Source organism: Hordeum vulgare, chromosome 1H, assembly GCF_904849725.1.
Source record: "Hordeum vulgare subsp. vulgare chromosome 1H, MorexV3_pseudomolecules_assembly, whole genome shotgun sequence".
Taxonomy (NCBI): domain Eukaryota; kingdom Viridiplantae; phylum Streptophyta; class Magnoliopsida; order Poales; family Poaceae; genus Hordeum; species Hordeum vulgare.
The window spans coordinates 81,207,710-81,225,401 of NC_058518.1; positions in this window are offsets into that span (position 1 = coordinate 81,207,710).

A 17,692-nucleotide genomic window follows, 5' to 3' on the forward strand; every position below is an offset into this window, starting at 1 on the left:
GAATCAACACAACACGGTGCCCGAGGGAGGCACAAGCCAATAGGGCGCGACCTGGGGGGATGCGCCCTGATGTCATGTACTCGCTCTTAAGTCGGTTGGAGATCTCCTTCAGCCGCAAGAAGATAATTTTCCAATAAAAATCCCCGCAAAATTTCAGCCTAATCGGAGTTACAAATCTCCGGATATTTAAGAAACGGCGAAGGGCTAGAAAACAAGTCGCGAAAAGAGGAGAGAAACTAAGAGAGAGATCCAATCCCACGCGGGCTACTGCCCTCCGAGTGCCATGGCAGACATGGACCAGAGGAGAAACCCTCCTCCCATATAGGGAGGAGGCCAAGGAAGAAGAAGAAGAAGGGGGCTCTCTTCCCCTCTCTCTTAGTGGCGCCGGAGCACCGCCGGTGAAACCATCATGATGATGATCTACACTAACAACTTCGCCATTGTCACCACCAACTCTCTCCTCCTCTATGGAGCGGTGTAAAACCTCTCTTACCTTCTGTAATCTCTACTTGAACATGGTGCTTAATGCTATATATTGTTATCCAATGATGTGTGGCTATCCTATGATGTTTGAGTAGATTTCTTTTGTGCTATGGGTTAATTGTGATATGATGTTATTGATATGAATTGTGTGTTGATATGGTGCTGTCCTAAGGTGCTTTTCATGAGGCGCACACGTGAAAGATTCACGCTGGAGGGTTTGCAATATGTTTATAATTCGCTTATAGTGGGTGGATAGAGGAACATAAGCTTACACCCGAGTAAGGGAGTTGTGTGCGTATCGGAGTAAAGAGGACTTGATGTTTAATTCTATGGTTTGGTTTTCCTTGATGATTTCTAGTAGTTGTGTATGCTTGCTAGAGGTCCAAACATTAGTGCATATGAAAATGTATTGGTGTATGCCTCTCCCTCATTGCATATGATAAGTATCTATCATGTTATATTCAATTTCCGATGGACAATATTTCTCTTGCGTTACACAAAAAGCTTTCTACTAAACAGCCCCTCACTTTTATTTATTTGCTCTTTATTACCTTTCAAAACTGTATATTACATCTACTAAGTACTTCTAGGTTCTTTCCCGCAAAATAGTTTCATACTTGTTCTAGGTAAAGTAAGTGTTAGCGTGCGTAGAGTTTTATTGGTGGTCGATAGAACTTGTGAAAATATTAATTCTACCTTTAGCTCCTCGTTGGGTTTGACACTCTTATTTATCGAAAAAAGGCTACAAATAGCTCCCCACACTTGTGGGTTATCAGGGCGAAGAATTAGATGGGATCTCGAACAGCACGACGACATGGTGGAGATGATGGTGGAGCGGTGCGAGCACGGCTTCACCAAGTGCCTCCAGAACTTTAAACGAGGAAGAACGGGAGAGACGAAAGGGAGACGGCTGCCTGAAGGGAGAGGGCTTTTGTGTTCAGCCCTCCCATACCCTCCTGTTGGAATTATGCCCTAGAGGCAATAATAAATATAGTTATTATTATAATTCCTGTATCAAGATAATCGTTTATTATCCATGCTATAATTGTATTGAATGAAGACTCATTTACATGTGTGGATACATAGACAAAACACCGTCCCTAGCATGCCTCTAGTTGGCTAGCCAGTTGATCAATGATAGTCAGTGTCTTCTGATTATGAACAAGGTGTTGTTACTTGATAACTGGATCACGTCATTAGGAGAATCACGTGATGGACTAGACCCAAACTAATAGACGTAGCATGTTGATCGTGTCATTTTGTTGCTACTGTTTTCTGCGTGTCAAGTATTTATTCCTACGACCATGAGATCATATAACTCACTGACACCGGAGGAATGCTTTGTGTAGCAAACGTCGCAACGTAACTGGGTGACTAGAAAGATGCTCTACAGGTATCTCCGAAGGTGTTAGTTGAGTTAGTATGGATCAAGACTGGGATTTGTCACTCCGTGTGACGGAGAGGTATCTCGGGGCCCACTCGGTAATACAACATCACACACAAGCCTTGCAAGCAATGTAACTTAGTGTAAGTTGCGGGATCTTGTATTACGGAACGAGTAAAGAGACTTGCCGGTAAACGAGATTGAAATAGGTATGCGGATACTGACGATCAAATCTGGGGCAAGTAACATACCGAAGGACAAAGGGAATGACATACGGGATTGTATGAATCCTTGGCACTGAGGTTCAAACGATAAGATCTTCGTAGAATATGTAGGATCCAATATGGGCATCCAGGTCCCGCTATTGGATATTGACCGAGGAGTCTCTCGGGTCATGTCTACATAGTTCTCGAACCCGCAGGGTCTCCACACTTAAGGTTCGACGTTGTTTTATGCGTATTTGAGTTATATGGTTGGTTACCGAATGTTGTTCGGAGTCCCGGATGAGATCACGGACGTCACGAGGGTTTCCGGAATAGTCCGGAAACGAAGATTGATATATAGGATGACCTCATTTGATTACCGGAAGGTTTTCGGAGTTACCGGGAATGTACCGGGAATGACGAATGGGTTCCGGGAGTTCACCGGGGGGGGGGGGGGGCAACCCACCCCGGGGAAGCCCATAGGCCTTGGGGGAGGCACACCAGCCCTTAGTGGGCTGGTGGGACAGCCCACAAGTGCCCTATGCGCCATAGAGATAAAAATCAAAGAGAAAGAAAAAAAGGGAGGAGGTGGGAAGGAAGGGGGACTTCCTCCCACCAAACCAAGTCCAACTCGGTTTGGGGGGGAGTCCTCCCCCCTTGGACTCGGACGACCCCCTTGGGGCTCCTTGAGCCCCAAGGCAAGGTCCCCTCCCTCCCACCTATATATACGGAGGTTTTAGGGCTGATTTGAGACGACTTTTCCACGGCAGCCCGACCACATACCTCCACGGTTTTTCCTCTAGATCGCGTTTCTGCGGAGCTCGGGCGGAGCCCTGCTGAGACAAGGTCATCACCAACCTCCGGAGCGCCGTCACGCTGCCGAAGAACTCTTCTACCTCTCCGTCTCTCTTGCTGGATCAAGAAGGCCGAGATCACCGTCGAGCTGTACGTGTGCTGGACGCGGAGGTGCCGTCCGTTCGGTACTAGATCGTGGGATTGTTCGCGGGGCGGATCGAGGGATGTGAGGACGTTCCACTACATGAACCGCGTTCTCTAACGCTTCTGATGTACGGTCTACAAGGGTACGTAGATCACTCATCCCCTCTCGTAGATGGACATCACCATGATAGGTCTTCGTGCGCGTAGGAAAATTTTTGTTTCCCATGCGACGTTCCCCCACACCTCCACTATATATAGAAGGCAAGGGGAGGAGGGGGCGCAACCCTTACCCCTCCTCCAAGGGAGGGTGTGGCGGCCAAGAGGGAGGAGTCCTCCCTTCCCAAGGCACCTCCTAGGTGCCTTGCCCCTTAGGGTTTCGAGCTCCCTTAGATGCATGTGCCCTTGAAGCTGGCCTAATAAGGCTAGGGATCGCCCCGTAGCCCATGCCTGTCTAAGGGGCATGGTGGAACCCTCCATGGACTTCCATACCACTTCGAAATCCGCTGAAAGCTTCCATGTACAATACCGAAAAAAACCCATAACTTTTCGGTAGCCAAAATATGACTTCCCATATATAAATCTTTACCTCCGAACCATTTCGGAGATCCTCATGACGTCTGGGATCTCATTTTGGACTTTGAACAACATTCCATCACCAACCTAGATATCCCAATACTACTCTAGCGTCATTGAACAATAAGCGTGCTGACCCTATGGGTTTGAGAATCATGTACACATGACTGATACACCTCTCCGGTCAATAACCAATATCAGGACCTTGATACCCCATATTGGTTCCTACATATTGCACGAAGATCTTTATCGGTCGAACCAAGATGTGAAGGATCCAGGCAATCTCTTACGCAATTCCCTTTGTCCAGCGGTATGTTACTTCTCGAGATTCGATCGTTGGTATCTCCATACCTAGTTCAATCTCGTTACTGACAAGTATTTTTACCCATTCTGTAATACAAGAGCCCGTGACTAATCCCTTAGTCACATTGCTTGCAAGCTTGTTGTGATGTCGTATTATCGAGAGGGCCTAGAGATAGCTCTCCATCATACGGAGTGACAAACCCCAGTCTCGATCCACGCCCACCCAACAGACACCCTTGGAGATACCTCTAAAGCACCTTTATGATCACCCTTATATTTGATAGCACACGAGGTATTCCTCCTGTGTCAGGGAGTTGCATGATCTCATGGTCTTAGGTACATAAACTTGACATGAAGAATCTTGTAGCAATAAACTAAGTGATATGATCATTTGCTAAGCTTACAGTTGGGTCTTGTCCATCACATGAATATCATAATGGTGTGATCCAGTTAACAACTCATTTCTATGGTTAGCAAACCTAGTCTAGTAGAGGCTCGCTACGGACACGGTGTTGTTTATATATCCACACATGTATTTAAGTTTCCGGTCAATACAATTCTAGCATGGATAATAAATGTTTATCATAAATTGGGAAATATGATAATAACCAATTTATTATTGCCTCTGGGACATATTTCCAACACAGGAAGCATAACTCTATTTATTAAGTTTATTTGGGAGTTAATTATCTACTGCGTTTTATATTCATTGTGAAGAATCTGAGAGATGATAAAATCTAGATCATGCCCTTTAAGATGAGCACCAGTCAAATTCTCACACCATCACCTACTATTCAATCTAATATGTCATAAGTAATAGATATTGCTCCTGCTGTTGATGATATTCTGCACAATGCTTCAAATTTTCCTGATAATAATGTTGTACCATTGGGTGAATTACTTGATACTCATATTGCTATAGCAAAGAAAGTGAACTGAACTTGATGAAAATTATGATTCTCCTGTTACTCCTCGTACTCCTACTAGAATTAATATGCCTGGTATATGTTAGGGTTACACTTTCCCTAATGAGTTCTCTTGCAACTGGGTCAACTACAACTAACTAAGCAAGCCGCGAGTTGAGAGTCGAGCGTTGACTTGTAACTAAGGCCTCGAGTTGCAAGTAAGGTGTCGACTTTGCAACTAGGGAAACCTACAACTACAAATAATAACCCCCCTAGTTGTGAGTCAAGTGTTGACTTGCAACTGGGGCCTTGAGTTGCGAGTCAATGGTCGGCTTGCAACTGGGCAACCAATAATTACAGTGGACCCCCCCATAGTTGCGAGCCGAGGGCTGACTTGTAATTGGGGCCTGATGTTGCTTGTCGAGCCTTGACTTGCATCTATGGTAACTACAACTATGAAAAACCCACCAATTGAGACTCAAGGGTTGACTTGAAACTCAGGCAAAAAATGAAAATAAAAGCCCCCGGGTTGAGAGTCAAGTGTTAACTTGCAACTAGGGGGCTTCAGTTGCGAGTGAGGGGTCGCAGATCCGTTGACTAAACCTCTTCAACAAGCGAAACATGATCATCACCACAACACTATGGGTGTTCGATTCATCACAATGTAACTAGATTATTGACTCTGGTGCAAGTGGGAGACTGTTGGAAATATGCCCTCGAGGCAATAATAAAATAGTTATTATTATATTTCCTTGTTCATGCTATAATTGTATTGACCGGAAACCGTAATACATGTGTGAATACATAGACCACAACATGTCCCTAGTAAGCCTCTAGTTGACTAGCTCGTTGATCAATGGATGGTCATGGTTTCTGACCATGGACATTTGATGTCGTTGATAACGGGATCACAACATTAGGGGAATGATGTGATGGAGAAGACCCAATCCTAAGCATAGCACAAGATCGTGTAGTTCGTATGCTAGAGATTTTATAATGTCAAGTATCATTTCCTTCGAGCATGAGATTGTGCAAATCCCGGATGCCGTAGGAATGCATTGGGTGTATCAAACGTCACAACATAAATCGGTGATTATAAAGGTGCACTACATGTATCTCTGAAAGTGTCTGTTGGGTTGGTACGAATCAAGACTGGGATTCGTCACTCTATGTGACAGAGAGCTACCTCTGGGCCCACTCGGTAATGCATCATCATAATGAGCTCAATGTGACTAAGTGGTTGGTCATGGGATCATGTGCTACAGAATGAGTAAAGAGACTTGCCGGTAATGAGATTGAACAAGGTATAGGGATACCGACGATCAAATCTCGGGCAAGTATCATACCGATAGGCGAAGGGAATTGTATACGGGATTGAGTGAATCCTTGACATCGTGGTTCATCCGATGAGATCATCGTAGAACATGTGGGAGCCAATATGGGTATCCAGATCCCGCTGTTGGTTATTGGTCGGAGAGGTGTCTCGGTCATGTCAGCAAGATTCCCGAACCCGTATGGTCTACACACTTAAGGTTCGTTGACGCTAGAGTTGTAATGGGAATTGTATATGTGGTTACCGAAGGTTGTTCGGAGTCCTGGATGGGATCTCAGACGTCACGAGGAGTTCCAGAATAGTCCGGAGGTAAATATTTATATATGGGAAGTAGAGTTTCGGTCGCCGGAAAGGTTTGGGGATTAATCGGTATTGTACCGGGATCGCCGAAGGGGTACCGGAGGCCTACCAGGATGGGCCACCAGCCCCGGAGAGCCACAGGGGCCAAACCAAGGTGGGAACCAGCCGCCTAGGTGGGCTGGTTCGGCCGGCCAAGGCCCAATGGCCACTAGGGCGAAAGGTGGCCCACCTCCCAACTTGGGAGGCAAGCCACCTCCACCCTGGCTGTCGCCCCCTCCTTGTCCGCTCCCCCACCCTAGATATATCTAGGGTGAGGCCGGCCCCTCTTCCCTTCCCTCCTATAAATACCCAAGGGTTTTTCAGGGCTGCGCGCAAGATTTCTTCTCCCCCTTGGCGCAGCCCTGCTCCCTCTCTTCCTCCTCCTCCGCAACGCTTAGCAAAGCCCTACCGGAGAACCACATAGCTAAACCGCTACCACGCCATTGTGGTGCCGGAGCTCTCCCTCAACTTCTCCTCTCCACTTGCTGGATCAAGAAGAGGAGACGTCACTGATGACCCACAAGTATAGGGGATCAATCGTTGTCCTTTCGATAAGTAAGAGTGTCGAACCCAACGAGGAGAAGAAGGATCTGACAAGTGGTTTTCAGCAAGGTAAAATCTGCAAGCACTGAAATTATCGGTAACAAGTGATTGTGTGGTGAGATGATTCGTAGCAAGCAACAAGTATCAAAAGTAGCAATGGTGCAGCGAAGTGGCCCAATCCCTTTTGTATCAAGGGACAAGCCTCGACAAAGTCTTATAGGAGGAAAAACGCTCCCGAGGACACACGGGAATTTCTGTCATGCTAGTTTTCATCATGTTCATATGATTCGTGTTTGTTACTTTCATAGTTTGATATGTGGGTGGACCGACGCTTGGGTACTGCCCTTACTTGGACAAGCATCCCACTTATGATTAACCCCTCTCGCAAGCACCCACAACTACAAAAGAAGAATTAAGACAAAGTCTAACCATAGCATTAAATTAGTGGATCCAAATCAGTCCCTTATGAAGCAACACATAAACTAGGGTTTCAGCTTCTGTCACTCTAGCAACTCATCATCTACTTACTACTTCCCAATGCCTTCCTCTAGGACCAAATAATGGTGAAGTGTTATGTAGTCGACGTTCACATAACACCACTAGAGGAAAAACAACATACAACACATCAAAATATCGAACGAATACCAAATTCACATGACTACTATTAGCATGACTTATCCCATGTCCTTTGGAACAAAAGTTACTACTCATAAAGCATAATCATATTCATGACCAGAGAGGTAATGAGTAGCATCAAGGATCTGAACATAAACTCTTCCACCAAATAATCCAACTACCATCAACTACAAAGAGTAATTCACACTACTAGCAACCTTACAAGTACCAATCGGAGTCGCGAGACGGAGATTAGTTACAAGTGATGAACTAGGGTTTGGAGATGAGATGGTGCTGATGAAGATGTTGATGGTGACGAGTACCCTCCGATGAGAGGAGTGTTGGTGATGACGATGGCGACGATTTCCCCCTCCGGGAGGGAAGTTTCCCCGGCAGGATCGTCCTGCCGGAGCTCTAGATTGGTTCTGCTCAAGTTCCGCCTCGTGGCGGCGGCGAATCCACGAAAAAGCCTCCTCTTGATTTTTTTCCGGACGGAACCCTTCATATAGCAGAAGAGGGGCCCAGAGGGCCAGCTGGGTGCCCACAAGCCCCCTAGGCGCGGCCAGGGGGCGGCCACGCCTAGCAGGCTTGTGGCCACCTGCTGGCGCCCCTCTGGCACTTCTTCGGCCCAGTATTTTTTATAATTCCCGAAAAAATCCTCGTTGATTTTTACGGTGTTTGGATTTGCGCAGAATAGGTATCTCAAACTTGCTCCAATTTTAGGCCAGAATTCCAGCTGCCGGCATTCTCCCTCTTCATGTAAACCTTGCAAAATAAGAGAGAAAAGGCATAAGTATTGTACCGTGAAGTGAAATAACAACCCAAGAATGGATAAATATCAACATGAAAGCATGATGCAAAATGGACGTATCAACTCCCCCAAGCTTAGACCTCGCTTGTCCTCAAGCGAAAGCGTAGCTCAATAAATATGTCCACATGTTAAGGGAGAGAGGTGTCGACAAAACAAGATACGAACATGCATGCATGATGATCATGATCAGAACAACAATACCAACATATAATCTCTCATGCTAAAGTGACAATTCCTTCACAAAGTAAAGTATGGATCAAGAACCTTACGAGAAGTAACAACCGATAGCCTTTAGTCATTGAAGCAATTGCAATTTATCACAACATCAGAAAGAGTCAAATAAGAGCTTGTAAAGCAAATCCACATACTCAATCATCTTTTCATTCTCTTCAATTGCTACAACTCACGTGGTACTCATGAGATCAAAGTTTCAGCTGGACATAGAGAAAGATAGGGGCTTATAGTTTTGCCTCCCAACTGCTTACCTCAAGGGTAATGTCAACAACAATAATTCATGAATGCTTACCTCCAAGTTGACATATGAATATAGATCTTTCCCTAGCATATGACGTTAGCCAAGATAAAGGCAAAACAAGGAATTGGTGAAGATCACCATGAATCTTTCAAGGGAAGCAGAGGTTGTCATGCGCTTTTGAGGTTTCAGTGCGTGTCCTCTTAGTGCGAAGGAACGTCACTTTATATTGCCTCCTGTGATAAAGAACTTTATTATGCGGTATGTCGCTTTTATGTCTTCCTCATCACAGGTTCGTACAAAGCTTATTTTCCACACACTAATAGATCATACATATTAGGGAGCAATTTTTATTGCTTGCACCGATGACAACTTACTTGAGGGATCTTATTCAATCCATAGGTAGGTATGGTGGACTCTCATGGCAAAACTGGGTTGAAGGTTTGTGGATGCACAAGTAGTATCTCTACTTGGTGCGGGAGTTTTGGCTAATATTAGGTGGAAGGAATCGCCACATGCTAAGGGATCTCTAATCATATAACATTGTTCAGAACCAAGAAAACACAATTCATTATGTTGCCTTCCTTGTCCAACATCTACTCCTAGGCATGCAATAGTTTAGTGAGTGTTCACAATCATAGATGGTGTCAAAGATGATATATTTATATGTGACCCTCTCCTTCCTTATCACTTCCAATTAATTGCAAAAATGACCAAGGTCTACGTTTGTCTACCCTCAACAAGTTTCAATCAACATTCTATTTATATTTGAAGCCATGACTTCCCATAAGATCATTACATGATCTTTCTTGCTTTTGTACTTTTCTCACTCTTTTGATCATGGAAAGAGGCAAAGCCCTTCAACTAAGACACTCTTTATTATATGGCTCACGAGCTTGAATACATCGGGGGTGACACAAAGCAAAACTCAAGACTAAAACACTAATACTTTTAAACTATTAGAGAAAGAGAAAACTTAAAAGGAACAAACTAAAACAAAGGTAAAGGCAAAAGATGTGATGGTGAGACGATACCGGGGCAACTCCCCCAAGCTTGGCACAAGCCAAGGGGATTGCCCATACCCATGCTTAGTTGTCTTCCTTTGGAGGTGATGGTGGTGGAGTTGTTGTAGAGGTCTTGAGCTTGTTTAATTTCCACCCGAGCATAAAATTCTACTCCCTCAGATCATCATTTTCCTCTTCAAGCTTCAACACCCTTTGGCATAATTCGTGCTTACTCTCCTGCAAGAAACGGGAAGGGATAAACAGAGTCTTAGGTTTCTTCCTTGAGTCAGGGAGGCTCGACTTCTTGAACTCCACATGGGTGTTTCTAGGTGAAGGTAGAGGAGCCTCCTCCTCATCAGAACTTGTTCCTTCCTTCCCCTTGGGTTCATAATCTTCTTCCTCACCAGTGGTCCAGCCATAACGATCCAAGTCCCCATAGACCTTGGGGTTAGCGAGGTAATCAGCCACATAGGTCTCCCCCTCTGAATTCTGAGAACACATCTTGACCTAAATCTGCAGCAGAAAACAGGCTCGAAACGAAAATAGAGGAAATCTGTGTGATACGAGGGTCAGACCTTACGGGAGAATATATAATGATTTTTTCCAGACCAGAAGGAGTACTCCGCACGAAAATGGAGTCCGGGAGGCACATGAGGTGGCCACAAGCCCCCCAGGCGCGGCCAGGGGGTGGGCCCGCGCCTGGCAGGCTTGTCGCCTCCTCGCGCGCTTTCCGGACTACTTCCAAATTTTCTATTTCTTCAAAAATTCCAAAACAGAGAAAAATTCCTACTGGAAAAGTTTTGGAGTCTGTTTTCTACCGAATCACATACCTCTTCGTTTTTGGAGTATGAAACAGGCTGATAAATATCCTTTAGGTATTCTTCCGGAATTATGATATTGATAATATTGCTTTCAACATTTATGGGAGTACCTGAGATATAATGCTTGATTCTCTGCCCATTTACAACTCTCGGACAATTACCTTCCATGTTGTTGATCTTGATAGCACCAGAACGATATACTTGCTCAACAATATAGGGACCTTCCCATTTAGAGAGAAGCTTGCCTGCAAAAAATCTTAAACGAGAATTGTATAGCAAGACATAATCACCTACATTGAACTCACGCTTTTGTATCCTCTTATCATGCCACCTCTTAACCTTTTCTTTGAACAACTTGGCATTCTCGTATGCCTGAGTTCTCCATTCATTAAGCGAGCTAATGTCAAATAACCTCTTCTCACCAGCAAGTTTGAAATCAAAGTTGAGCTCTTTGATTGCCCAATAAGCTTTATGCTCTAGCTCAAGAGGTAAATGACATGCTTTACCGTATACCATTTTGTACGGAGACATGCCCATGGGATTCTTATAGGCAGTTCTATAAGCCCACAATGCATCATCGAGCTTCTTAGACCAATTCTTTCTAGACATGTTGACAGTCTTTTGCAGAATTAGTTTAATCTCTCTATTGCTTAGCTCTACTTGAACACTGGACTGAGGGTGATAGGGAGACGCAATTCTATGGTTGACATCGTACTTAGCAAGCGTTTTACGGAAAGCACCATGAATGAAATGTGAACCACCGTCGGTCATTAGATATCTAGGGACTCCAAATCTAGGGAAAATTAACTTCTTTAAGCATCCTGATAGAGGTGTTGTGATCAGCACTACTAGTGGGGATAGCTTCTACCCACTTAGTGACGTAATCAACAACAACTAAGATGTCAGTATATCTGTTGGATTTTGGAAAAGGTCCCACATAATCAAAGCCCCAGAGATCAAAGGGTTCAATGACAAGTGAATAGTTCATAGGCATTTCTTGACGTTTACCGATACTACCTACTCTTTCACATTCGTCACAAGACAAGACAAACTTACAGGCATCCTTGAAGAGAGTGGGCCAATAGAAACCTGATTGCAATACCTTCTGTGCAGTTCTATCTCCCGCATGGTGTCCTCCGTAGGCCTCGGAGTGACACTTCTGTAGGATCTGTCCCTGTTCATGTTCAAGTACACAACGTCTAATAACACCATCTACTCCTTCCTTATAAAGGTGAGGATCATCCCAAAAGTAAAGTCTCAAGTCAAAGAAGAATTTCTTCTTTTGCTGGTATGTGAAACTAGGTGGTAAATATTTGGCAACGATATAGTTTGCACAATCAGCATACCACGGTGCACTACGTGAAGCATTGATGACATTAAATTGCTCATCGAGAAAGCTATCATCAATAAGTTGTGGGTCATCAAGAACGTTCTCTAACCTAGACAAATTATCTGCTACTGGGTTATCAACACCCTTCTTGTCGACAACGTGCAAATCAAATTCTTGTAGCAAGAGAACCCATCTGATAAGTCTAGGTTTAGCGTCCTTCTTCTCCATGAGGTACTTAATAACAGCGTGATCAGAGTGAATAGTGACTTTGGAATCAACTATGTAAGACCTGAACTTTTCACATGCAAACACGACTGCTAAAAATTTCTTCTCCGTAGTAGCATAGTTTCTTTGGGAACTGTCTAGAGTTTTACTAGCATAGTGAATAACATTCAACTTCTTATCAACTCTTTTCCCTAGGACATCACCAATAGCATAATCATTAGGATCACACATGATTTCAAAAGTTAAGTTCCAATCAGGTGGTTGAACAATAGGTGCAGTTATCAAAGCCCTCTTAAGTATTTCGAAGGCTTCCTCACAATCATCGCCAAAGACAAAAGGAATATCCTTTTGCAAGAGATTGGTAAGAGGCCTAGAAATATTAGAGAAGTCTTTAATGAACCTTCTATAGAAACCAGCATGACCAAGGAAACTTCTTATACCTTTGATATCTGTGGGGTATGGAATTTTCTCGATCGCATCAACCTTAGCCTTATCGACTTCAATACCTCTTTCAGAAATTTTATGTCCTAAGACGATGCCTTCATTAACCATAAAGTGGCACTTTTCCCAATTCAAGACAAGATTGGTGTCTTTACATCTCTGCAAGACTCGATCAAGGTTGCTGAGGCAATCATCAAAGGAAGACCCGTAAACGGAGAAGCCATACATGAAAACCTCAACAATCTTTTCACAAAAGTCAGAGAATATAGCCATCATACATCTTTGAAAGGTGGCAGGTGCATTACTTAAGCCAAAAGGCATACGTCTATAAGCAAAGGTACCGAAAGGGCAGGTGAAAGTGGTTTTCTCCTGATCAGATTGTGCAACTGGTATTTGGGAGAAACCAGAATAACCGTCTAGAAAGCAGAAGTGTGTGTGTTTAGACAGTCTTTCTACAATTTGGTCTATAAAATGCAAAGGGTAATGATCTTTGCTAGTGGCTTTATTCAATTTCCTAAATTCGATCACCATCCTATAGCCAGTAATAATCCTCCGTGGGATCAATTCATCCTTATCATTAGGGACAACAGTAATGCCTCCCTTCTTAGGGACGCAATGCACCGGACTCACCCAATAACTATGAGCAACAGGATAGATAATACCCGCTTCCAGGAGCTCTAGTATTTCCTTTCTCACTACTTCTTTCATCTTAGGATTTAATGTCCTTTGATGATCAGCAACTGGTTTGAAATCAGGATCAGTTTTAATCTTGTGCTGGCATAGAGTGGGACTAATGCCCTTAAGATCATCAAGAGTATATCCAATAGCAACACGGTGCTTCCTCAGAGTTTTTAATAACTTTTTTTCTTCATGCTGTAAGAGGCTAGCACTAATAATAACAGTATATATCTCTTTTTCATCTAGATAAGCATACTTGAGAGTATCTGGCAACTGTTTAAGCTCGAACACAGGATCACCCTTTGGTGGGGGTGGATCCCCAAGCAGTTCAACAGGCAAGTTATTCTTAAGAATAGGATATTATTCTAAGACAACTCTATCTATCTCATCCCTTTCATCCCTATGCATATCATTTTCTTGCTCGAGCAAGTATTGCTCTAAGGGATCAGTAGGAGGTACGACAATAGAAGCTAAGGCAATAGTTTCAGCCTTACTAGGCAGCTCTTTTTCATGAGGTTGTCTACCAAACTTGGAGAAATTGAACTCATGTGACATACCTTCAAAGCCAACAGTGACATTTTGCTTCTCACAGTCAATATGAGCATTGACGGTATTGAGAAAAGGTCTGCCAAATATGATGGGACAAAAGCTATCTTGTGCGGTAGCCAGAACGAGGAAATCAGCAGGATGCTTTGTTTTACCACACAAGACTTCAACATCCCTAACAATTCCCATAGGGCAGATAGTTTCTCTATTGGTAAGCTGAATAGTGACATCAATAGGTTCTATCTCAACAGGTGCAATCTTATCTTTGATTTCATCATATAAGGATTGCGGTATTGCACTAACACTAGCACCCACGTCATATAAACCATGATAACAATGATCTCCTATCTTAACAGAGACAACAGGCGTGCCAACAACATGCCTATGTTTTTCTCTAGCATGAGGTTTACCAATTCTAGCAGCATCTTCACAGAAGTGAATATTATGTCCCTTAACATCGTCGGACAGGAGATCTTTGATAATAGCAATGCTAGGTTCAACTCTAATTTTCTCAGGGGGTGTAGGTGTTCTAATGTAGCCTCTACGTATCATAGTTGAAGCTTTAGAATGATCCTTTATCCTAACAGGGAAAGGTGGTTTCTCAATGTAAGCACTGGGAACAATAGGATCATTATAGGCAATGACTTTCTCTTCAACTCGATTGGGTTTAACTACCTTGACTTTTAAAGGAGGATGATATTTAAACCACTTCTCTTTGGGGAGATCAGTATGAGCAGCAAATGATTCACACAATGAAGCTACTATCTCAGAGTCAAGTCCATACTTAGCGCTAAAATCACTAAAGGTATTTGTTTCAACAAAGGATTTAACGCAATCAATCTTGAAATTCATACCTGACTCCTTACCTTATTGAAGCTCCCAATCTTCAGAGTTGCGTTTAATTATCTCCAATAAATTCCATCTGAAGTCAATATCTCTCTTCATAAAAGAAGCAACACAAGAAGTGTCAAGCATGGTGCGATCATCATGAGAAAGCCGAGCATAGAAGTTCTGAATGATAATTTCTCTCGAGAGCTCATGGTTGGGGCATGAATATAACATTGATTTAAGCCTCCCCCAAGCTTGAGCGATGCTTTCTCTGTCACGAGGCCAAAAATTATAAATATAATTCCGATCACGATGTACTAAATGCATAGGATAAAACTTTTGATGAAATTCCAATTTCAACCTATTGTAGTCCCATGATCCAGTATCATCACATAGCCTATACCATGTCAACGCCTTATCCTTCAAAGATAAAGGAAATACCTTCTTCTTGACCTCATCCTCGGGCAAAACTGCAAGCTTAAATAAACCACAAACTTCATCCACATAGATTAGATGCAAGTCTGGATGTGATGTTCCATCTCGTGTAAAAGGATTAGCCAACAGTTTCTCAAGCATACCCGAAGGAAATTCAAAGCAAATATTTTCAGTAGGTGCAGCAGGTTGAGGAGCAACTATTTGTGCTTCCGTTCGAGGTGAAGATACCCCGAACAAGCCCCTCAAAGGATTAGTTTCCATAGTGACAAGTGACAATAAATTTCAGCACACTATATGAATGTTTCCTTACCAATTTCCACTTACCAAAGGCGCTTCACTCCCCGGCAACGGCGCCAAAAAAGAGTCTTGATGACCCACAAGTATAGGGGATCAATCATAGTCCTTTCGATAAGTAAGATTGTCGAACCCAACGAGGAGCAAAAGGATCTGACAAGTGGTTTTCAGCAAGGTAAAATCTGCAAGCACTGAAATTATCGGTAACAAGTGATTGTGTGGTGAGATGATTCGTAGCAAGCAACAAGTAAAAAAAGTAGAAATAGTGCAGCAAAGTGGCCCAATCCCTTTTGTAGCAAGGGACAAGCCTGGACAAAGTCTTATAGGAGGAAAAACGCTCCCGAGGACACACGGGAATTTCTGTCATGCTAGTTTTCATCATGTTCATACGATTCGCGTTCGTTATTTTGATAGTTTGATATGTGGGTGGACCGGCGCTTGGGTACTGCCCATACTTGGACAAGCATCCCACTTATGATTAACCCCTCTCGCAAGCATCCGCAACTACGAAAGAAGAATTAAGACAAAGTCTAACCATAGCATTAAACTAGTGGATCCAAATCAGTCCCTTACGAAGCAACACATAAACTAGGGTTTAAGCTTCTGTCACTTTAGCAACCCATCATCTACTTACTACTTCCCAATGCCTTCCTCTAGGCCCAAATAATGTTGAAGTGTTATGTAATCGAAGTTCACATAACACCACTAGAGGAAAAACAACATACAACACATCAAAATATCGAACGAATACCAAATTCACATGACTGCTATTAGCATGACTTATCCCATGTCCTCAGGAACAAAAGTAACTACTCACAAAGCATAATCATATTCATGACCAGAGAGGTAATGAGTAGCATCAATGATCTGAACATAAACTCTTCCACCAAATAATCCAACTAGCATCAACTACAAAGAGTAATTAACACTACTAGTAACCTTACAAGTACCAATCGGAGTCGCGAGACAGAGATTGGTTACAAGTGATGAACTAGGGTGTGGAGATGAGATGGTGCTGATGAAGATGTTGATGGTGACGAGTCCCCTCCGATGAGAGGAGTGTTGGTGATGACGATGGCGACGATTTCCCCCTCCGGGAGGAAATTTCCCCGGCAGGACCGTCCTGCCGGAGCTCTAGATTGGTTCTGCTCAAGTTCCGCCTCGTGGCGGCAGCGAATCCACGAAAAAGACTCCTCTTGATTTTTTTTCCGGACGAAACCCTTCACATAGCAGAAGAGGGGGCCAGAGGGCAAGCTGGGTGCCCACAAGGCCCCTAGGCGCGGACAGGGGGGTGGCCGCGCCTAGCAGGCTTGTAGCCACCTGGTGGCGCCCCTCTGGCACTTATTCGGCCCAATATTTTTTATAATTCCCAAAAAAATCCTCGTTGATTTTTACGGTGTTTGGATTTGCGCAGAATAGGTATCTCAAACTTGCTCCAATTTCAGGCCAGAATTCCAACTGCCGGCATTCTCCCTCTTGATGTAAACCTTGCAAAATAAGAGAGAAAAGGCATAAGTATTGTACCGTGAAGTGAAATAACAGCCCAAGAAGCAATAAATATCAACATGAAAGCATGATGAAAATGGACGTATCATCACCGGGCTGGACATGTGTTGAACGCGGAGGCACCGTTCCTACGGTGCTTAGATCGGATCTTCTGCGATTTGAATTGCCGCGAGTACGACTCCATCAACCGCGTTCTTTGCAACGCTTCCGCTTAGCGATCTTCAAAGGTATGAAGATGATCTCCCTCTTACTCGTTGCTAGCATCTCCTAGATTGATCTTAGTGACACGTAGGAAAATTTTGAATTATTACTACGTTACCCAACAGGAGCCAATACGGGCATCCAGGTCATGCTATTGGTTATTGACCAAAGAGTAACTCGGTCATGTCTACATAGTTCTCGAACCCGCAGGGTCTGCACACTTGGGGTTCGATGACGTTTGGGTATTAATGAGTTATGTGTGGTGGTAACCGAAAGTTTTTTGTAGTCTCAGATGAGATCCCAGATGTCATGAGGAGCTCTGATATTGTCCGGAGACAAATATTGATATATAGGAAAGAGGTATTATGGTTCTGGAAAAGTTTCGGGCGTTCCCGGTAAGATACCAGAGTGCCGAATGGTTTCCAACGGTCCAGCAAGAGGGCCCACTCTTCCCCGAGAGGCACATGGGCTGAGGAGGTG